Source organism: Pinus tabuliformis, chromosome 5_2, assembly GCF_031772625.1.
Source record: "Pinus tabuliformis cultivar Carrire ecotype Pingquan chromosome 5_2, CPIR1, whole genome shotgun sequence".
Taxonomy (NCBI): domain Eukaryota; kingdom Viridiplantae; phylum Streptophyta; class Pinopsida; order Pinales; family Pinaceae; genus Pinus; species Pinus tabuliformis.
This window is the reverse complement of record NC_142306.1, coordinates 539,075,077-539,100,164: the sequence shown is the minus strand read 5'-3', so window position 1 is coordinate 539,100,164 and position 25,088 is coordinate 539,075,077.

The following is a 25,088-nucleotide window of genomic DNA, read 5'->3' as shown; positions in this document are numbered from 1 at the left end:
GTCCAACCGATAGTACCAAGCCCTTGGAGCTTGTTTGAGCCCATAGAGTGCCTTTTTCAATCTGCATACAAGGTTTGGATCATTCCCAAGAATGAACCCATCTGGCTGCTCAATATATACTTCTTCTTCTAAGTCTCCATTCAGGAAGGCTGATTTCACGTCCATTTGAAATACCTTGAAGTTTTGAAAGCTTGAGAGAGCAAGGAACATTCGGATGGCCTCTAGTCTTGCCACAGGAGCAAAGGTCTCTTCAAAATCTATTCCTTCTTGCTGTGCATACCCTTTACAAACAAGTCTGGCCTTGTTTCTAATTACTTCTCCATTTTCATTTAACTTATTCTTGAAGACCCATTTTGTTCCTATTACATTCTTATCTTTTGGTCTAGGAACTAATTCCCAAGTGTTGTTCCTTTCGATTTGCTCAAGTTCTTCATCCATTGCTTTGACCCAACATTCATCTTTGCATGCTTCTTTCACATTTTGTGGTTCAATGGAGGAGAGTAGAGCCAAGTAGCTTGAAGCTTCTGCAAGTGTCCTTCTTGTTTGTACTCCTGCTTCTTTCTGCCCCACAATCTGAGTTTCTGGATGATTCTTTTGGACATATCTGGATGGAGTCTTCTCTTCTATTCTTGTCTGCTCCTCTGGTTCTTCTTGAGATTCTTCTTCTTCTTGAGGTTCTTCTTCTTCATCATTTCGCCTTTGAGAGTAACCTTCATCTTCTTCAATGTCTTCATGATGAACTTGCCTAGGAATATATCCCTTCTCATCAACCACTATATCAATACTGTCAACAATTCTGCCAAGTCTTTTATTGTAGCACTTGTATGCTTTGCTATGTGGAGAATAACCAAGAAGAATGCCCTCATCTGCTCTAGGTTCAAGTTTGCCAAGTTGCTCATCAGTATTCTTAATATAACATTTGCTCCCAAAGATTTTGAAGTGCTTCACGGAAGGAGTTTTACCACTCCAAAGCTCATGAGGTGTTTGAGTGCTGTTTACTCGGACATTTGTTTTGTTAAGAATAATAACAGCAGCATGTGCAGCTTCACCCCAGAAGGTTGCAGGAGTACCTGATTCATCGAGCATAGCACGAGCCATTTGTTGGATAGTTCTGTTCATTCTTTCCACAACCCCATTTTGCTGAGGAGTTCTAGCTGTAGAGAATTCTCTTCTTATCCCATGTTCATCGCAGAAATCGAAAAATTCATTTGATGTGAACTCCCCACCTCTGTCAGATCTGAGGCACTTAATTTTGTGTCCTGATTCATTTTCAGCCAATGCTTTGAAGGATTTGAATTTTTCGAATGCTTCATCTTTGTGCTTCATAAGCCCTAACCAAACAAACCTTGAGAAATCATCAATGAATAATATCAGATATTCTTCTCCTCGAGGTGTCCTTTTCCTAAATGGACCACATACATCTGTATGGACTAGCTCAAGAGGCAAGCTAGCTGATCCTTCCTTCTCTGGAAAGTTAGTTCTGGTTTGCTTTCCAAACTGACAAGATTTGCATATGGTGTTGTCTGGAATTTTGATATCTGGAAGATCGCGAACTGCCTGATATTTGCATGCTTTCCTTATTTGTGAGAAGCTTAGATGTCCCAACCTTCGATGCCATAACCAGTGCTCTTCATCCTTGCTAAGATAGCATTGTTGTTGTCCTTCTTCAAATATGTACAGATTATTTGGAGTTCTTTTGCCTTTGAGAACTGTTTTACCTGTATCAAGATCACGAACAAGACATCCATTCGATCTAAAAATAACCTCGGTTTTTTGATCACACATCTGGCTGACACTTAGAAGATTATGCTTCAATCCATCAACATACAAAACATTTCCAGCCTTGACCTTTTCTTTCAAAGGAGCAATACCTTTTCCTTTTATAGTTGCAGGAGTATCATTTCCAAAAGAAACTTTCTTTCCCTTTTCTAAAGTAGAATAAGATTCAAGTTTTTCTTTATCACCTGTCATATGTTTCGAACATCCACTGTCAATGTACCATAGATTTTCCTGTCCTTCTGCATAAAATGCTATCCCACATCTTTCTGTTTGAGGTTCCTTTATTCTCCATGTTTTGGTGCTTGTGGCTTGTTCCTTTTTCTCCTGAAACCTGCTCCTGCATTCAGAGTCTTTATGACCAAAATTATTGCAAATAGAACATTCAACTTCATTTTCAAGAACCGAAAAGTTGTTATAGGTCCTTTTTGTAATCCCTGTCATACTTCTTTGTTTTTGAGCTTCCCTAGTCATGATTGTTTTATATGCAACACATTGAGCTGCTCTGTGACCAAAGTTGTGGCAAGAAAAGCATTGTCCATTGAAGAAGCTTCTGCGGTTATTGAATCTACCAGCCAACTGATTGTAATTTCTATTTTCATCTATTCTTGAGCCAAACTGAGAAGATTTTACCTGTGGTTGGTTGTAGCTTTTGTTCATCCTTAAGGAGGATTGTCCCTGATAGTTTCTGTTTGTAATTCGTCCCTGCTTTACCTGATTATCTTCATTGTTCTTCGCTCATTTCTTCTTGCTGCATCAAGATAACTTTTTGAGGTGGATGCTTGAGAGGTTTCTCCATTATAGCCCAAACCTGTCTTGTTTAGAGGAGACCGCTGCACACTGATAATCTCATCCAAAGTTTCAGATCCTTTGACAAATTTAAGATTAATAGCTTTTGTTTTCTCAATTTCTTTTCTGAGACCAACAATTTCACCTTCTAGTTTTTCAAGATGTTTTTCCTTTTCATCAATTTGAAATTGCAAAGTATCAATGATCACATTCTTTTCTTCTATGCCTCTCTTGAGTCTAGTGATTTCATTATAGAGATTATCCACATCTACAGCATCCTCATAATCATCATCTTCAAATGCCATTAACAGCTTATATTTATTACCTTGTTCATCTTCATCACTGTTTGATAAGCCATCACTATCTTCATGGGTGTAGTAGCTTTTCTTATTTGCACTTTGTTTCTTGTTCCATCTAGCAGGTTCTTTTCCTTTATCCTTATAAGGACATTTTGCAGCATAATGACCTACTCTTCCACAAGCAAAGCATTTGAAAGGTAGCTTACCTCTGAACCTTCCAGCACCCCTTTGAAGATTTCTGACAAAATTTGATTCTTCTTCCTCTTCTTCTGGAACATGGCTTGCTTCATAGTAATCTTCTTTTCTTGATGCCTTAAAAGCAGCTTCCCTTCTGTCTGATGGACCTCCCTTTCTCATTTCATAAGCAGTTAGAATTCCATGTAGCTGAGACATAGTGAGAACTTTGAGATTTTCCTTTTCTTCTATTGCAGATACTTTAGATTCAAACTTGGGGGATAATGATCTTAGAATCTTTTGAACTACTATAGTCTCTTTTATTTCTTCACCCAAATTTTTCATACAATTAACAATCTCATCTACCCGAAGAAAATAATTAGCCACACTTTCATCATTATACATCTTGAGGGTCTCATATTGAATCCTGAGAGTTTGAAGTTTAGCTTGCTTTACCTGTTCATCTCCTTCATAGCTAGTGATCATTTTGTCCCATATCTCTTTTGCTGATTTGAAGTGCATGACCTTCATGAATTCTGTTTGAGATATACTTCCTAATAGAGTACTGACTGCTTTTGCATTTGTTTCATATGCCTTTTTCTCAGCTGGATCTGTAGGAGTAGCTGAAGGAAAAGCATAGCCTGTTTCTACAATGTCCCAAACTTCTGTACCAAGAGATTGAAGATATGCAGTAACTCTTACCTTCCAATAATTGAAATTTGTTCCATCAAAAACCGGTGGCCTGATTGATGCTTCTTTCTCGTAGTTGCTCATGATGAATGATCTTCCTTCAAGCGATCAAGCTTCTCTGAAGGACCTGCTCTGATACCAATTGTTGGAAATAATACTGAGAGGGGGGGTGAATCAGTATTATCAGATTAATCAAACTTTTTGAATGCTCAGAAACATATACGCTACTTCAGTTAAGTGAACCAGCGTGTACACGCTACTGTGACGAAGTAAAACAGCGTATAAGAAGAAAACTCACAATTTAGTTAGCTTATTCTTCAATTAAGTGCATCAGGACATTATTCACCATATTAACAGTAAACATGTGCAGTATAACAGAACAGATAAAAAGCCACACACATGAACACCAAGATATAAGGTGGAAACCCAATGTGGGTGAAAACCACCTGCTGCAAGTTGTCTCTATCTTTCTTTAATATGAAACTTCAGTTTACAATCTTTTGTACTGGTGCAGCCTTATACCAGTACGCAGGCTACAACCTGCAGAAGGCTACAACCTTCTCTCGTTCTCCAAACTTCCTTGGAAGGGAGCTCCAACCCCCTTTTGCTCTTGTACTAGCCAAGATACTAGTACGTAGGTGCTGACCTACAATCTTCCTTCTTTCAGGTATCACTTTTCATACATTTTCAGACTTGGATATTCTTGAAGCACAACATTACAATCTGAAGACCACAAATCATTCAATTTCCACAACAGATCATTGAAGCATAAAACAACCAAACTTTGAATCACTGAACCACTGAACCCTGTCAATCACCAGTTACCAGAACACAGAGCAGACTGCAGAACTCTGCAATAACAGTCAGACCCCACTGTAAACCCAAAATCAAGCTTCAAAATATATATGCTACTTCAATGAGCAAAACCCGCGTATACACGCGCTTTTACCGAAGCCAACCTGCGTACAGATCTAAAAATAACCTTTCTCAATTTGCAGCTGTACCAGACATTAGTTAGATCCAAAACGTAACATTGCGACAATATGCAGATCTAGAAATACGCATAATCAACCATATCATGATAGTGCATTTCAAACCATTAGATCCCGATCTATCCTTAGATCTAGTCTTCCATCAACCGATGTGATCTCTCCTTGGCTTAGATCAAGCAACCCAGAACCTGCATATCAGATCTCTTTCTCTCTTAGATATTCAAGCCTTGTCGAAAGATGAAGATGCCTAATGATCTTCTTCTCCTTATATAGTCTTAGGCCTAGCTCAATACCAAGAGCCAAAACCATAGTAACACAATACCATCAATTTCAAAACTAGGGATCGACACGCCCGTCGAGACACAATGGTCCAAAATCATAGGCACAACTTCCAAGGACTAACCATCATGGACCAAAGGAACCTTTCCACATACACGCGCTTTTTATGACTCGAACTAGCGTGTACACGCGACTTGGGCTTAACGAAACAACGTGTATGAGCTTCCTTGGCATGCTGTACTGAGATCCGTCTTCTGATTAAGTTGCCATCACCTGTACCAACCTCTGAGCACCTGTACCATCCTCTGAGTGAGTTGCCATCAAGGACAACACTTGAATCATAATGCCAACAGGAAGTTGTTCAAGGAAGCCTAGATGACCTAAAGGTAAAATGAGGTATGTATGCTTGTATTTAATCTTATAAAGTCATGTTGTATGGTTACAAGTAACATAGATCACTACTTCTATCTTGAGAAGCACGATCAAGAGAAAATGAATCTCCTCCTCTGAAAGGATGCAGGAAGGCATAAGTCACACTATATGAAATCAGTATAATATGTCCTAATATAAAGTATGAGGTGGTTGACTACAATTAGGGAACTCTGATTGAAAACTTCGAGGAATGGAATGATTGGGGAAGGAAGGGATCATGAGATATGAACCCTTAGTAAAGGAAATAAAATCCAAAATACCAATTATATTTGACTAGGAAATCTCCTCAAAAGATATGAAGGCTCTGATGAAAGTCTGAAAAAGATGGAGACCCTTGACAATGGATATAATTTGGAGATGGGTCAACATGTATGCAAGATGATGATACCTACAGGAATATTTCATGATGAAGAGCCATCTCGTAAGATACTATTTGATTTAAAGTTATGTTTTGATTTATTGAGTAATATCTAGATGAGTTCATGTAGGGCTGCTAGAACAAGGGTTTTAAGTACAAGTACAACTAGCATCCACGTGGTGGATGGAAATTCCTGAAAGAAACATGATGAGGAATAAGTATCCATATGATGAAGGTTCTAGATATGTATGAAGAACACCACTTTCCATGGATAAAGGAATAACATGATGAACCAAGAAGGAAAGTGATCAATGGCTAATTCCCTATAAGGAAGAAGCTCGACTGAATTTCATGACATCAAATATGGAAATTGATCAAGCAACTGAAGGACCGACGAAGAAGTAGTTTTTGATGAAAAGGAGAGTCCCTGGTTAAGAGGGTGCTCTAGAAAGTCCCTAATTAAGAGGGAGCTTGGGAAAGTTCCTGGCCAGAAGGAGCTTGGTTACATTCCTTTACAAGAATGGACATATCTTCACTAGTTGATAGGGAGATATAAACACAACATTCTTCTTTTCACTTGGGAAGAAATAATGGAGGATTGGGTAATCATTTGGTATCCAATGCTCTTTGAGGATGTGTACGGCATCCAAGATAAGAGGAGGGAAGAGGATCGATATTCATTGAGGCTTGGGAACCCGAGATAAGAATAGTCCTAAAAGTTCATACTCAGTGAACACTCAGGTGGGTATGTACCTTGAGATGCAATGACGAAGGTGTCTATAGTCACTGGTCTCACTAAAATTATGCTCTGATATAATGAAGAGATAGAGCTTTCAGTCAAGACCTTGTTGTGGAAGCAATGTTGGTTATTATATTGCTATACATATGGGTTACCAATCCGATTTTTCTTATGAGAAATTCTTCAGATTGAGAATGACAAGGTACCCGTGTGAATACCTCCCTAGTTAAGAGGGAGTTTTGAAGAATGTGTAACTAGGTTTGGTCTTCATAATGACTTTTAAATATGATTTTAGGTAAATAAGAAACAAATGTATTCCTTGCATCATGGGTTTCTTGAGCAAGAAGTGGTTTTCATAGGTCAAAGACTTATTCTTGATGACTTTAGGAATTTGTTATCTTGTCATAAATATAATTAAGAAGTCATGAATTCATGTTACACATGTATAAGACATGTCATTTATGTAAAAGTTTCACTCGAAGACATTGTCACTATCCCTCTTGTAGTCGGCTAAAATAAAGACAATATTCTCCTTAAGAAAAAGTCAGATTATCTCCAGGATCTCATGCCGGCCTACATAGTAAGCATAATTCACTATATAAAGAGTGACTTGACCTCACAACAACAAGCATGTGGGACACATTTGATATGAAACAATACGGATCTCATAGAAAAGAGATAAGGGTAATATAGTGAGGAAGGAAGGCTACTACACGTGCATAAATGTCTCAAATGATTTCAGGATAAGTTTGTATCATCTCTATCATATTAGCGAAAGACCAAAGACTTTTCTAGGATAGTGATAATTCAGTTAAGGGCTACATAAAGTGTGTAACTGTCATAGAAAGGGACCAAATTCAAAGAGACTCTCATGGACCAGAAGAAGAGATCAGTGGAATCTGAAGATTCTGTCTAGGGCTATGAAGAAAAGAGACAGATATTCTCTAATTGATAGTGCCATAACGGTACAAAGGAAAAGGACTAAAGTGATACAGTGCGAAGAAGGAATATTGTGATATTAAGGCCGAAGAGTGCAAGAGATAGTGACAAGTGTCATGAAGGTAAATTTGTGTCATGTTTCCTTGTCAAGGACATGGTCTTGGTATTTTTCAATTGGAATATCTATAAGAAGAATTTTGTGCAGGTTTTTCTCTCAAAGAGTGAGAGGTTTTGGTGCTTGTAGAAAGCCAATTTTTGTGTTCTTGTGTCTTTTTTTGGTAGATATTTGATGAACTAAAATGAAACACTCTAATAATATCAAGAGAAGATTTTTCAATTAAGGAAAAGTTAAAAGTACCTCACAAATAGTTATCATGGAAAGAAGAATCTTGTTAACTTGATTTGCCCTAGATTCTTTAACAAAATCCCACATGGAAAGAAGGCATAAAATTCTTATTGCAAGGATCAATGGGGTTGTTGATCTCTTGATAGAAAACAAATTTTTGCATGATGGTGAACTAAAGGAGAGAAGTTCTATGGTTGGGAGGAGAGGAGTGCTCGATTTTCTAGTGTCTTCTAACTACCATTGTTCTGGTTAGGATATGCTTTTTGTTTGTTACACATACAAGGTTAGTGTTAGTGATTCATGTGTTTCTTGTTATGAGTATAGTAGTGCAGGGAATCATATATATTTAAATATAGGAAAATCGGGTGTTATTACTGATGGAATAGTAGAATGGATAGTTGTATCATTGATTTATACAACATAGGAATTAATAAATTAATATTCTTATGAAAGAGTTAGTAATAGGGTACTTGTAATAATTATGATGGTTATGTTATTAATAATGGAGTAATGTCTACTTATCATCTATTTCTCTGTATCATGATTTATTATACCAGTACTAAAATTAGAAAGTTGAGGTTGGCATGATTAAGAAATATTATATATGTCTTACAATGATTTGTTCACTAAGTAAAACATACTATAAATGAGTAGCATACGCATTAAATAGTAGAAGCTAAGGACCATAGTAAACCTGAAGACAGATATATCTATATGCATTACTTAAAAACAGGAAATGAAAATGTATTCACAGGAAAATAGAAGAATAATACAGTTAGTTCCAATAATATTGAAACTAATTTAGATAGAGCCAGCACTCTTCAAATAGGAAGAAAAGAACCTTTTACAAATAATGCAGAGAGCTAATTAGTTGTATAGTTTAAATGGAATTAAGAAAATAATTTTGAGTGGATCGAAAAGTTAAATATTACACGCAGATGCTTACACAAGACTCTAATTTTCTAGTGAATGAGACACCCTACTACTATCTCCACTACTTATACAAAAAGGGTAGGTAAATCCTTGCCTTGAGATCATATAGAATTATTCTAGTCGCAGTCTACAAGGTGTGACACGCTAGGCATTTCTAGAAAAAAAATATTGAGATAGTACAAGGTGTTATAGGCTGGGCATTTCTAGACAAAAAATATTGAGATAGTACACAAATGTACAGTGAACTAAATACCAGAATCAAATATGAATGACAATGATAAAATTTAGATTCTCTTGAAGCACAAAGAACAAAAAGGGGCAGCACAACCTTCGAGTATGCATCCCAATTAAAGCAACAAGAAAATTTATATGATGAGTGGGTAATTGGTAAGCAACAATATTAAAAAAAATTGAAGTATGACACTATTTGAAATAAGAGAAACAATAGTTGTATAAGCCCCACACACACACACACACACACACACATATATATATTTCAAACCAGTATATAGGACTTAACGCATTAATATATTCAATAGAGTAGAAAATTCATTGCACAGGGAAATCCCACATAAGTTACAAAAATAGTCACTTGAGAATAGGAATATGAAAATAGTACATAGAGCTAGAATACCAGTAAATTACCGAGCTTAAACCCAATAATGGGTACACTCGATACAATGAAAATTAACATGGAAACAAAAAATTAAATACTTAGTATGTGGAAACCCTTGAAACTACATGAAGTTAGCCCAAACATATAAACTATGTGGCATAAATAAGACAAGGTCACCACCGAAGGGTAAACCTACATGAACCAGTCAGGTAATGCAAAATAACACTAAATGCACTCATACTGTAACTTTGAGCCATGACTTGACTTTAGGAAATAACTAGAAACCACCGGATAAAGAACCAACTGAAATGAAAGGATACCAAAGTGTAGGATACGTTAGGAAGCAGTGGAAATGCTTGATATTTCACACTGCAAGCCTAGGTCAGTGGAATTCCTAATTACCTATGAGAAATAGCATTCATAGCCAGCAAGAACAGAAAAACAAAATGAAAGTTATACTTTGCGCCTAGGAAGGAAAAAACAATAAAGGATGTGCACTGAACAAAAGAGACAGAGCATACATGCAGTTTGCCAAAGAATGGCCAAGGAACGCACCTAAAACATGTAGTAGATATACACATAGAGAAAGGGAATTAGGGTTAGAACAACCATTATGACCCAAAACCATGACATTGAGACTCTCACAGGAGATAACATATGTGAAATCCTAGGAAACTTGAAACATTACCTATGAGCATCATTGGGTGTATTCCACCTCTTGGGTACACTTGGACTGAACCCATTGCAAGAAGAACCATGAAATATGAAGGTCAAGGTCATGGATGAAGAAACACTTGGTTCATTGCAAGCTATAACACACAGGAACTACATTACACATCCTACTATGCTTGCAAATTCAAAGAACATAACAAGAAAACAAAACCATTGTTGAGTAAATCGAAAAGATAAAGGATTTGAATTGATACCTGCCACTGAGTGCTTGGAAATAGTAATCACCACCATGACTGAGTTCTTTCCTCAAGAAAATTTTCTCATACATAAAACCCCTAATTTCTGAGGAGCCTGAGATTCATGGTACACGTTAATTGAGCTTGGGCGCATCACTTAAGCATTCGAGTGCCCAAGAAATCAAGGGCATGACTACATAAGAGGTTGTAATATGTCTCAAGACAAAGGTTGAGCCATAGAGAAGGGTGCACATGCTATCATATGAGTAGAGGAAGGAGATTTGACCACCATGCTTAGAGCAAAAACTACAACTCATCTCCCTCAGAGTGTGGCAACCACCAAAGAGGAAATGCGAAAATGAAGTGAGACTTATGGTTTTAGGCAAGCGGTTAGGGTTATAATATAACCATCATTATCGATTTCATTCCCAATCAATTTTTACCTTAGATTTCATTACCACAACTAGTTTGGGCATGAACCACCAAAAAACCCTACCCCACATTATTAAGAATGGGAGGCAGCAGCTCAGCACGCCATGCAAAGGGGGAAAGTAGGGTGACTGTACTCCATTTGTACAAGATTAAAGTATATGCCCAGAGAAACATTGTCAAAATGTCAATTCACCATCCAACACTTAATATAAAACAATGATTTAATTTAACCGCATAGTTGCATAGTCTTAATGATTTTAGTGAAATGAAAAAGGAGTGTTGGGGGGGAGGAAATGTAATGTGTAAGGGTATTACAAATAATAACTAAGTATGAAGAGGGGCACAAAATATATGTGGAGAGGAATATTAAGTTGTAATAATGCATCTAGAATAATATCCCAAACCTTTACCATTCAAACATGATCAATCCATTTATCACCATTATAATTTGAATGTGAGCTTGCATGTCTTTTACCTTGGTTCTGTAGGAATTTTTTTTGGGGCTTAGTTTGAGTATGGACATAAAAAGGGTCTCAGAGCCCAATTTCTCCACTGGTCCTTACTGAATCACCATGAAAGAAAATATATAATAAACTAAAAAATGATTTATGGTTCCATGTAAATTGCAAGTTGATTAAGGAAAGGGAAATACTCAACAAGATGACTGAGGACACACCTACTATCCCCGTAAGAGGTGGGTTGTATGTAGAACTAGGGGAAGGATCCACTCCAACTACAAATCCATTCATGGAGGTTATACAAAACCTGCAATGGGAGTTGGCACATTTAAGGGATAGTAATGAACAATTGATATGCGCTAGCGAGGAGAAACTACGAATGATCAGAAATTTGATGAAGTTAAGCGGGAAAATAGTGGAACCAGAAATAATGAAAGGAGAAGAGATGGAACTTGAAAAATCTAAGAGTGAAGGGGAATCAAATAAGACTTATTTCTAGAAGTCTAAATGGAAAAGATAACCAAAACTTCAAGGATAATTCTAGAAGATCAAGTCCCTGAATTTCGATGGGGAAAAGGAGGAGGACGCAGAGGCCTGGTTATTAAACATGACTAAGTATTTTCAATTTTATGATTATGAGAGTAACCTGAAAGCTAGGTTAGTTGTTTATCAATTGCAAGGAAAAGTTTCCTTATGGTGGGAAGAGGAAAATAATGTGCAAGGATTGGAGGAGAAAACTGTATTGTGGGAGGAATTATGTAAACACTTCAAGAATCACTACTTGAGTGAGTGATACTATGATGATCGCACCAAAGAATTTCACGAGATAAGGCTGGGATAGCTCACTATAGATGATTTTGTATCCAAATTTACTAACCTACTGAGATATGTCCCATACCTTAAGGAGGAAAAAGTGAAATTGCAGCGGTTCATGAATTGATTGCCTACAGTGTATAGGGCATAGATAGAATTTGATAACCCAAAAACCATGGATGAGGTGGTGAGAAAAGCAACGCTATGTTACCAACAGCTTAAAAGTAAAGGGGAAGGATCTAATAGTTGGATGAATAAGGACAAGACCAAGGTCAAAATTTGAGGAAGACAAACAAAACTCGAATATCTCAAGAAATTTGGTCAAGATCATCGGTGGAAATGGTTTGATAAGGTGAGTCTAAATAAATAAGAAACTTCCGGGATAGGGTCAAAAATAATTGATTTGAATGCCAAGAAAGGTAATGGGGATAGGGAGAAGGGAGCGCTGAAATGATGGGGATGTGGTGAGCCTCATTTACTAAGAGACTACCCACATAATCCAAGGTCTGTGTAGAATATACAAACTATTCATGAGGCTACCACAGTAAATGATATGGCCTGAAGCATTCCAAGGATAAGTGCAGCCCTGGAGGATAGACAAGTAGAACATCAGTCTACAATGATTGAATTAGAAGGTTCTCTTGCCAATCACCTTGTCTCTATCTTAATTTACCGATGATCTAGTTTAAGCTATGTCGGACCACAAATAATAGAAAAATATAAATTGAAAACAGAAAAGTACAAAACAACTTGGTTGGTACAATTGGCCACTGGTACCAAGAGAAGAGTCACTAGTCAGGTGAAACAATGTCAATTAAATTTAAATGTATACCTTACCACTGTAGACTTAAATGTATTTCCCCTTAGGTCTTATGACATACTAATTGGAATGGATTGGCTAGAGCACCACGCAACACTAATAAACTACCTAGCAAAAACTGTGACTTGTGTAAACTAGAATGGATAGGTTCACATTGTTTAGGGGGTGCCCAAACTAATTTTGGTAAGGAAAATTATTGCCCTGCAAATGTAGAGGAGTGCTCCGAGGGATGCTGAGTATTATGCTTCAGGTAGAAAAAATATACAACAAAGTAAAGAATCAGAAGCAAATTTTGTTCCAGTTGTTATGGAATTTTTAGATGTTTTCATGAGGAGATTCCCATTTTACCACCCCACCGAGATATATCTTTCACCATATACTTGGTACCGGGTGTAGCTCCAGTTTCTATAGCACCCTATAGGATGAGCTCCGCGGAATTAATAGAACTAAAGATACAACTGCAAGAGCTGTTGGATAAAGGATATATTAGGCCTACTGTGTCACCCTAGGAAGCACCTATACTCTTTGCCAAGAAAAAAGATGTTACTTTTAGAATGTGTATTTGCTATCATCAATTAAAAAAACTAACTATTAAAAATAAATATCCCTTGCCCCGCATCAATGATCTATTTGATCAAGTGAGGGGAGCCACCATATTCACCAAAATCAATTTAAGGACGGGGTACCTGATGAGCCCCAAAAATGGGTAACTATATGGGCTCATTCTACCTATTATTTTCATTTAATCCACCATTCTCAATAGTTTTGTTTATGTTTTTGAATATACTTGTGTCAAAAGAGTGAATGGGGGTAGTCACTTTGCCACATAGTCTAATGAGTGTTTATTGCAGATTTTTGGACATTTTTGGACAAGTACCAAGCATTTATGAACATATTGGCAGCCAAACTCAAGGAAACAGGGCTGAGGACTTATAGGAAGGGTGTCTCATACATTAATGATCCCTTCCTCGAGTTCTCCACCAACAGCTCCAAGTACAAAGGCCACAATGATGATCAAAAGGGGCAGCCGAGCAAGTCTAGTCAAGCTGTTGTTATCTTTAGTTTAGTCAACTGAGTTCCTTAAGTTTAGGAGGACTGTTGGAAGTCCCCACTTGTATAAATAAGAATGCTTCAAGCCTCAATAGGTTAGGCATTTCATAGTCTATTTTTTCACTTTTGTATAGCCTTGTACTTAGCTCATTTTCGAGCTCGTTTTGTAGACAATTTTGAGATGTAACTACTAGTTTTTTATCAATGAGGATGAATCCAGTTTTGAACCAGCACTGATCTTTCCTAGAGGACTGAAGCTCTTGGGTTAGGACCCAACCAAAGTTTCCCAAAACCTCCTTTGTGTATTTATATGCTTTTTTCTTGCATTAATAAGTTGATTTCTGTTGTTTAGGTTAAATCTTGCTTTGGTAAAATAGGTTGCTTTTTATGGTTAATTTAGTTGTTCTTGCTTCAATTTGCTTAAATAGTTTGCTATAGTAATAGAGAAAGATCAAAAAAGGATACCAGTAGGCCTTGACCTCCTTTCTCCCTCCTTGGGACCATGATTTGAGGCCAAGGCACTACTACTGCCACCAAAAACACAGTTTTTGCATTTCATGCAATTGCTAGTGTGATGTTTTTAGTTGGAGAAGTTGATATTAGTTTGGATTCACATGTTCAGATATTTTCTTCTTCATTTTCCATGGATTTCTCACATCAATTTCTATTCATAAAGTTCTGTTCAGCAGTTCACTGTTTTTAGGTCAGATTTTAGGTCAAAAGAAACAAACTTTGTTTTTTTCAGTTCTTGCTTGGGTCAATTTTGAGAACTAAGTGTGCGTCTCACTTGCAGAACATTCCAGCTTATCATTCCTCCATAGCATAACCTGTACTCATTCATCTCTCAAGATTTATTCTCCCATTCACCACATTTCGCCAACTCACCCTAATTTCTGAATTTTTGTGCAAGGTTTCTTTCTTGACATTTGAACAAATCCAACCATATCCTTCATTCCTAATCTTCATTAACAGAGTCCTAGGCCCTTCAACACATTCATCTAGCCTTCATTTCCCATTTCCCATCATTTTTCCATCTTCAAACCTCCAGAAACCACTTTCGGCCTCTTCCTGTAGATCCTCCCGTAGAAACTCCTGTAGATCCCCCGCAGCCTCCTGTAGAAGTTCATGCGAGTGTTTTTTCAATGTTTGATCACAATGGAAATCTCTAGAATGGTGTTAGGGGCTTCTTAGGACCTCTTCACACCTTCGTCTCCATTTGGAAAAGCCAACTCCATCTTCCTTTTCCACCAAACCTCTGCCCAGTCACAATCAGTCAAACCATAAGCATAATAATTCCAAATACAAATACTCAAAAGTACAAAAAGATGATTTCTCCTCATGTCTCTTCGGAAGTAGCTTGAATAAATGAAATTTGCCTTTTTAGTATTCAATGGCATTCATTCCAGTAGTTTCTATCTCTTTTCTTGCAAAATTAGGGTTCTGCTAGGGATTGCTAAGGTTTGTGCTTCATTTCAATTTTCCTTCTCTTTCTACAAGTAGAATAGCCCCTATAGCATTAGCTCTCTTCCATCATAGTAAAAGATTCTTTTGAGAACTTATAGAGGTTGGCTTAAGCTCCTAGCGAACTTGTGCCAGCTGATCAAGCGATAGCCTGGAGTAAGAGCTAGTACTTGTGCATATAGCACCGTCGCTTCCAAGTTCTTTACGAACTACTGGGTTGATAAAAGTAAAGAAGGAAGCCCCGGGAGTTGCAGCATTATTTTTGCAATACTAGAGCTCACCACACTTTTTGGCACCGTTTCCAGGGAGGCATCAAAGTATTTTGTGATTACTGGCTTTCTTCTATTTTCTACTACAACATTCTGCTAAGTAGTTTATTTCAGCCAAAGTAGAGTAGTTGTTTCATTTCCATTCTGCAATTTCATTTATGCAAAAGTAGATTAGACATTTCCTGCTTTCATTTCAATCTTGCAATTTCATTTCAGAAGGTGTAGATTAGGCATTTCCTACTTTCATTTCAATTCTACAATTTCATTTCAGCAAGCGTAGATTAGACATTTTTTGTTTTCATTTCAATTCTGCAATTTCATTTCAGCAAGCATAGATTAGATATTTCCTGCTTTCATTTCAATTTTGTAATTTCATTTCAGCAAAGTAGATTAGTCATCTCTTGCTTTCATTTCAATTATGCAATTTTCATTTTAGCAAGGTTTATTTTAGTTAGTTGCAATTTGCCATTCAATCCATTTCAGTTTTTGTAGGTACATGCAGAAAAAGAAACACAAAAATCACCAAAAAAAAGGATTTCCTTTCATGCCTCATAGGAACAGAGACAAATCCAGAAAGTTCCTACCCAACACCCCCAACACATCACTGAGTCAACTTCTCTCTTCTTTCGTGGCAATGATACAGAAGATCCTATAGGTGAACCTACGAACATATACGAAGATCCTATAACAGAAGAAGAGCAAGAAACCATTCCTCCTGAGACCATGGCTGAAAACAGAAACGTTAGAGGGAATGGGGAAAGAATAGAAGGCGCCTTTCCTATCCAGGAGACCAATGGGGACACAAAAATGAAAAACATAAGTCCTTCAGCCTGACCTCACTTCCATTGACTGACTACGGAAGATCCTGATACTTTCTTATTTAAATTTGTTGTTCTCTATTAAACCTATGACTATGCAGAAGATGAGAAAAAGTTGAAATTGTTTCTCTCTACCCTCAAGGATGCAACCTTCCACTAGTTCATGGGGTTACTAGGAAACAATATCACAACTTGGGCTCAGATGCACCAAGCCTTTAACAACACCGGGACTATTGCAAGTCAAAGGAAGCAAAGGAAGAAATCTTCCGAATGACCATGGGTATTGAGGAATCTTTATAAGACTATGAAGAGAGGTTTCAACTCAGTTATAAAAGGGCCAGGTGCACACTTGACCCTGAATCTCTGAAGTTGGTTATCCTCCGAGGAGTCACTGAAGACCTTCTAGATACCCTCCATTTGCTAGCTGGGTGAGACATCTATAAACTACCTTATGATGACATAAAGATTGTGTTTAGAAACCATTCCAGGTCATCTAGGAAGAGAGGTAGGGGAAGTCAACCTTTAGCCAATACATCTTCATCCATTTCGTCCCTTAGAAATGAACTTGAGAATCGGCTGGAAGATTTCAAGAGCGAGGTGAGGCAGACTCTTCCTATGCAGATGGATACCTTGCATATCAAAAGGAAACAAGAGGAAGTTGAGAGGGCTTTGGCCATATTTTGTCCCACGTGCACGAGAAAGCATCCTAGGAATGAATGTCCATTGTAGTCTATAGAAGTGTGTGTAGTCTGTGAACAAGATCATCCTACGAATCAGTGCCCTTCCTTGCCCAGAATCAAAGCTGCATATCAGGGGGCTGAAGGAGCCACTAAACTGCTCTATTTCATGAACCAAAGGAGGCCACATGGATCCAAACCTTACCAGTAAGGAATGCAAGGGACATACCAGAGCTATTAAAACCCCAATCAAGCCACTTCCATGCCCTCTTGGGGTCCCCCTGCTCATCCTCCCTGGTCCACATCCCCTCCTTGTTCATATCCTCCTAATACTAGGTCCCTCCAGTTGCTCATTCATTTCATCCTTATGTTCAGCCACAACCTCAATTGAGTGCACCTCATCAGGGGTGGAGGCCCCAGTATAATTCTCCTCCCACTCTTTGGCCTCCACCACCTAGTCAGCCACAACCATTACCTCTAGATCCTCCAAGACAACCCCAAATACTTGCTTACCCGAACCTGAACCCCAACAACAGACAGGCCTAGCAGGTATATAGTAGATAAACATCATTCCCAACCTATGCTATGGAGATTCAAGATATTAACCTACGATCTATGAAGGTTCTCCTAGATAGCCAACTTCCTCCTAAGGAGGATGAGGAAGAGAAACAGGAAAGTGAACCCAAAGTCATTCCACCCTTTCGTGACAGACTAACTAGAACCACACAACCGACCCTAGAAGAAACTGAACTTATGGGAGAACTTAAATAGTTATGTGTAGAAATACCACTTTTCCAAGCCATAAAGGATGTGCCTATATACAACAAGATGATCAAGGAGAAGTTCTTCAAACACCCAGGCAGGCGAAAGAGAGATGCCCCAACTATCAATGTCATCGGACAACTATTCGGCCTGATGTTGGGGCAGGTAATTTGTCTAAAATATCTAGACCCTAGGAGTCCTGTAGTCGATGTCCACATCAATGGCACCATAATCCCCCATAGTTTGATTGATCTAGGGGCTGCCATTAATCTGATGACTAGGGACAATATGCTCAAACTCAACATTCAGGGTTCTCTAAGAAAGAACTTAGCAGTACTGCAGTTAGCAGACCGCTCCACCGTGATACCTGAAGGTATTGTGTAAGATGTCATGGTCTCTATTGATTCTTGGGAGTACCCTGTTGATTTCCTGGTTCTCCAGCCAAAGGCAAAGCTCACTGGGTATCCTCTCATCCTAGGAAGACCTTGGTTGGTTACTACAAATTCCTACATCAGTTGTTGAGCTGGGAACATGACAATCGAGAATGGGCATATGTCCAAACAGCTCATCCTCTATTGTCCTCCCCAACCGCTACTAGAACATGATTTACCTCTCTGGTTGGAGGAGGAAGATGAGGATGAAGTTTATTCTGCACCATTGTGTACAATAGAAGCTACCATGCGGGGTCCACAAACCGAGGATGACCTGATTGAGAACCTGATTTAGAATCCAGCCCCCAGTGTGTTGCCCTTAGAAGAGCTGATGGAAGAAATCCAAGCTAATCCTTTAGTTGATCTTTATGTGGGTGATCCGACCTCCCTCCGAGTTAAGAATGTGGAATTTGGCCCAGAAAAAACTTTGAAGATCAACTCATCCCTATCCACCTCTCAGGAGAAAGAACTGTGTATCTGATTGAAGAATCACTTGGAGGCTTTTGCTTGGAGGTATAATGAGATGAAGGGAGTCCACCTTTCCATCTTTACTCATCACATTTACATTAAAGGAGATTGTAAACCAGCTAGGCAGCCTCAAAGGAGGATGAATCCAGCCCTTAAGGACAGTGTCAAAGAAGAACTGCAAAAGTTGCTGGATGCAAGATTCATCTACCCCATCTCTGACAGCGAATGGGTTTCTCCTTTGGTGCTAGTGGCAAAGAAAAACAGGAAGTGGAGAATCTGTGTACATTATCAGGAACTAAACAAGGTCACCAAGAAGGACCATTTCCCTTTGCCTTTCATAGATAAAGTTTTAGATGGCTTGGTAGGGAAGAAGTTCTTCTCCTTCCTAGATGGTTTTAGCAGGTATAACCAATTCCAACTCAGCCCAGAAGACCAAGATAAGACCACTTTCACTTTTCCATGGGGTACTTTTGCCTACCGAATCCTTCCTTTTAGGTTGTGCAATGCACTCGCCACCTTCCAGAGAGCAGTACTGAGAATATTTGCTAAACTGGTTCATGGTTCGTGGAGATCTATATGGATGACTTTACCCCTTATGGTTCTAACTTCTAGGAAGCTTTAACTAACTTGGGAAAAGTTTTAGCCAAGTGTATTGACATGAACCCATCCCTCGGTCCTGAAAAATGTGAGTTCCTGATGACTGAAGGGACCGTGCAAGGTCATACAATTTCTCAGCAAGGATTACAGGTGGATCCTAACAAGATTGCTATCATCTAAAGGGTCCCACCTCCCCAAAAGGTAAGAGATGTTTGGAGTTTTCTAGGCTTAGAAAGGTATTATAGAATATTCATTAGGGATTTTAGCAAGCTAGCCTCCCCATTGTTTGGTCTTTTGGGAAAAGATGTTGATTTTATATGGACTGACAACTGTCAAGAGGCTCTGGATGCCTTGAAAGGTAAACTGGTAACTTCCCCGATCTTGAGAGGTCCAAACTGGGCCCTACCTTTCCACATTCACATAGATTCCTCTAACAAAGTGATAGGAGCAACCTTAGGGCAAGTTGAAGAGAAGTTACCTTATGCCATATATTTTGTCAGTAAAAACCTATCCAAGGTAGAATTAAACTACACTATAACCAAAAAGGAGCTCCTATCTGTAGTTCGTTCCCTAAACAAGTTCAGACACTACATCACTCGCTACCAAACACTCGTAGACACTGATCATGCTGCAATTAGTTATTTGATGAATAAACTAGATGTAAATGCTCGTGTCATTAGATGGTTACTTTTATTGTAGCAATTTGATTTGACTATTGTTGATAAGCTAGGTAAGGAAAATGTTGTCGCTGATTTTCTGTCTAGACTAGATTTGCCTACAGGTGAAGAAGGAATGGTGAATGATCAAATTCCAGATGAACACCTATTTTCTATTTCAGTACTCTCTCCATGGTTTTCTGATATAGTGAATTATTTGGTTTTAGCACAGTTTCTGCCACACCTATATTCAAAAGAGAAAAGCAAGATCGTGAGGAAAACTACCCCAGTCACTTGGATTGGGGGCAATCTTTTTAAAATTGGCCCAGATGAGATTTTGAGGCGATGTGTCACGGAGGAGGAAGTTTTTGACATCCTCCTAACCTGTCATGATGGGCCTTGTGGGGGACACTTTGCAGCAAAGAGGACTGCCCTCAAAACTTTGCAAGCAGGATACTATTGGCCTACTCTTCATCAAGATGTCAGGAGATATATGAGCCATTGTGACTGATGTCAAAGGATGGGAAACCTACTCCAAGGGCTGAGATGCCCCTATAACCTCAAGTGACTTTCAAGCCATTTGAAAAGTGGGGCATGGAATTTGTGGGTCCTATCAACCCTCCTTCAAAGCCGAAATCTTACATGATTGTGCGTATTGATTATCTGACAAAATGGGCAGAGACTAAGGCGATCAAAGCAACAATAGAAGAAAACGTAGCTGAGTTTTTTGAGGGAAAATATTTTCTACAAGTTTGGCTATCCAAGAGAGTTAGTCACAGATTAAGGGAGTCAGTTTACCTCCAATTTGGTTGAAGATCTGCTCACACACCAGAAGATTTTGCACAAAACTTCCACCCCTTATCATCCATAAGCAAATGGACAGGTGGAAGTCACCAACAGAGCTTTGGAAGGGATTTTGACTAAGGTAGTGAGAAACAGCGGAAAATATTGTGCAAATCGATTGGTTGAGGCCACCTAGGCCTATAATAGCACCTAGAAAACCACCACAAGGTTTACACCCTATGAGCTGGTCTACAGGAAGAAGGCTCAGCTGTCAATAGAATTTGAATATAACACATTAAGGATAACAGCTTAGCTAGACCTAGATCTCAACCATGCACAAAATGAAAGATTTCTTTAGTTAAATGGATTGGATGAACAGAGAATGCAGGCCCTACTCCGCTCAGAGGTAGTCCAACTTCAAAGAAAAATACAGCATGATAGACACCTCAAAGAAAAACAATTCCAGCAAGGAGATTGGGTGTTGCTGTATGATTCAATATATAAAGATTGGGTGCTGCTGTATGATTCAATATATAAAGATTTCAAGGGCAAACTGAGGACAAGATGGTTGGGACCATATACAGTAGAAAAATGCAATGACAATGGGTTAGTACTTATCCGAACCATAGATGAAGAAGCCATCCCCCTGCTTATCAATGGGCATAGATTGAAGATCTATAGGAGGCCCCTTTCCAAGCAAGAGTTCATAGATAATTTAGGAAAAATAGCGTTGGTAGTGGAGCAGGTCCCTGTCTCCACTCCACCGACACCCTGAGCAAACAAAAAAAAAGAAAAAAAGAAAAAAACAGAAAAAATAGTGAAAAAAAAGAAAAAAAAGGAAAAGATAGAAAAAGGAATAAAATATCCCTGGGTGAAAATCTCTTGGAGGCACCCAGGGCAGGCAGTGAGGGCGAAAACATCCTGGAGGCACACCAACAGTCCCAAAGAAGAAGAAGAAGAAGAAGAAGAAACCTAACTTCTTTTGGATGAATTGCAGGTTGCAGGAGGGTCACACAAGAGAAAAAGACAGCCAAGCTACATGCACCCTTCATAGTCCATCCCTCCATCACCATTATCCTTTTCCAGGCCTCAGTCTTAATTGTTCTAAAAATCTTGCATCCTACAGGAAACTCTATGTATTCTACAAGAGGATCCTGTAGAAACTACAGAAAGGCCAAAATCAAGTTTAGAGAAAAACCCGAGGGTTGGAAATTTTTCTAGAAGGCCTATGAACCTCCCTACCACCATCCACCTACCTAACTCTCCATTTCATCCCTACACACACACATTTCCACTCATTTCTCTTTCCCTGCATGGACAAAATACTTAAATTTTTTTTCTTTCATTCTGAAAACACCAAAAAAAAAACGATGACAAATAAAGTAGCAACATTCTTTTATTCTTAACTGATACTTTCCAGCTGCTATTTCTTCTCATTCAAGACCCTCTTCAACAGTTTTTTAGCCCTGCTCAAGCATCAGCCTGAATTTCGAAAGGAGAAGCAGCTATAGGAAATCCTGTAGGATTCCTGTAGCAACTGATCAATTTGAAAAACATACTCCAGAGACAGGGTCAGTAGCAAGGATGCGTGCGACATACTAGGAACAAAGCCTAAGTGAATTAGCATTAGCATAAGTTGAAGTCCTAGCATGCAGAGCACCAGCAGCAACAACAATAAGGAAATGAAGTGCCAAAGTCCGAAGCATGCATAGCACATGAGCGACTAAGTAGGTAAGTGGCTAAACCTATTCCTCAATTGCATGAATATTATTTCAAAACTTCATGAACTATGGGAATGGTTCCGATTAAACAGAATCGGTGGCCAGCTAACTGGCCAACCTCATTCAGTTCACACACCCTAGTAGAATTCAAATGGGCCTTGTCCAATTCAAACTACCGATCAGATACATAGTCAGCATGTGTGGCATGTCAACTCGGGAAGAAAACATTCAGAACCGGTAGTGGTGGCGGCGTATAATGGGAGTAAGGGAGGTGATGGTGGTCAAGCGATATGAAGGATCATAATTACACTGGCGTAGGATCAACGGTCCGGATGGGGATAACATACCCATCCAGCCACCTCACCTCCTCACCGTGGATTACGCCACCAGTTAAGTACAGTGTGGTATAAGCCTCCACCACCCTATGTTTCATTTTCATTTGTGATGTTCTTGACTGAAGTATTCATCTACCAACTTCAGAATAATGAACCAGTCATTTTCTACCATTTTTTCAAAACCCTCCCACCTATCAGGTTCTACAGGAACACCATTGCATTCTATAGGATCAGGAACACCGTCTATAGGAGGCTTTCTATAGGAAGGCCAGAGAGCAGCTCTATAACAGAAAAATTTGCAAGTTTTGACAAATTCGAGCTGGGAATGAGGTGGGCTTGGAAACATTCTTTGCATATGATATGTCTAGATAAGGTGGTGGATTAAAAATAGAATATTGGGTTATAAAAAAACAAGGAAAGAGAAATTCAAAGTCTGGCTGTATTTTTTCCCTGAATTCTACATAGTCTCTCTGCTTTCTTCTCTTCATTCGAAATCTACCTTTTTATTCCTCACATTCTGTTGTAAAAAAAGGGATGCAATCATAGAAATCAAACCGGGGTAGGAAAAGAAATTGCAAGTCTATTTACTCTGTGAAAAAAACCACTATTTTATATAGTCTTTGTTTTCTCAGAGTATTGATTTCTTCCAAAAACCAAGAAGCAAATTCAGATTGGAAATAGTTTGGTGAAAGGAAAAATTGCAAATTGGTGTTGTGAAGAAGAAGCACATGGGGAATTCCTCCTACAGTTTTAGAAAAAGAAAAAACTCAGCTGTCCCTCTATTTATAATTTTTAAAATTGATTGTTTTTTCCTCACCCGAGCACTTTCAGAAACCACTAAACACCATGCCAGGAGGTTTTATGAGAAATGAGCCTTTGAACTCCAACAAATTACATGAGAACCTCGAGGTGGTGGCCCTCTTCACTAGGGAAAACTGGATGTCTTTCTTTGAAAGAATTCATGGATATGATGATGAGATGATTGAAGAATTTTTTATGTCCTTAAGACGCCATTTGAAAACACATGCTACAGTTACTTTCAAGGTTTTGACCCTAGAGCTTACACCTAATTTTATTAGCAGAATCACAGTTCTTCCACTTGGGCTCCCTTGGAGCAAGGAGAGAAAAACATTGGGATAGGTTGCTATGAAGACATTTTTTCAGCCTGAGGAGCATCTTGTAGAGGATAAAAGTGGGGTCAGAAGGACAGGCTTACCTCCTGCATGGAGTGAAGGCAGCTATCAAATAATGAAATATATCACTTGTGAAGGAAGGTTTAATATAATTTATGGTTATCACTTCAGGTTATTGCATAAATTGAGATATGGGATGGACCTACCTGCACTCAGAAAACTCAGTCTCCCATATTTCCTCCTCCAGTCTTTGATAGAGTGTGGCACCAAGCTAAATGCAGGGGTCTTAGACCAGCTGGCCCACCACGGCCTCATTAAATTATTGGTGGAAGATGCCCTGCACACATACACCATCCCCGTAGCTTGGGAAATTTTCAGGAATATTTCTAGAGAAGATGACATCAAAACATTGATAGAGGATATTAACCCATCTCGCAGTGAGGAGGAGGAGTAGAAAGAGGAAACTGAGAAGGAAATTCATGAAGAGACACAAAATCTTCAAACAGAGGAGGAGCAGGAAATAGAGGAGAAGCAGAAAGAAGAGGAGAAACTTGACAAATTCACTGTTGTACCTAAGGAAGAAAAGAAAACAGCCTCAAAAACAAAGAAGAAGAAGAGGAAAAAGGCTGAGAAGAAAAAGCCCAAGAAAGCTCAGAAAAAGACTACAACAAAAGAGGCAGGGACCCAGCAAGAAAAGGAGAAGACACCACTAGAGATAACAAAGACACAAGAAAAAATAGCAGACATAGGAAGGACTACAGAAGATGAAGGAAAAGAATAGCATAAAGAAACATCCCCTAAAACCTTGGCAAGGGAAGGAACATCTATGCTTGTTGCATTGAGCACTCCAGCAAAACAAAAGGGAAAAAGAAAAAGAAAAACATCCATGTATTTCAAAGCCAGAAGGAGCACCACGATTAAGGTGGGCAAGCCCCAGCCATCATCCAAACAACCCATTATCATTGAGGATGCACCTACTGAGAAGAACGAGGAATCTCCCTCCAATATCTCTATCACCTACGAGAGAGGGAGTCCCAAAACCTCCACCTGGAAGGAAGGAATCAAATTGTTGGACTCCAAAGTAGTTCTATAGGAAGCTCAAACCACTCTACAGGAAACACTGGCCAAGCTGAA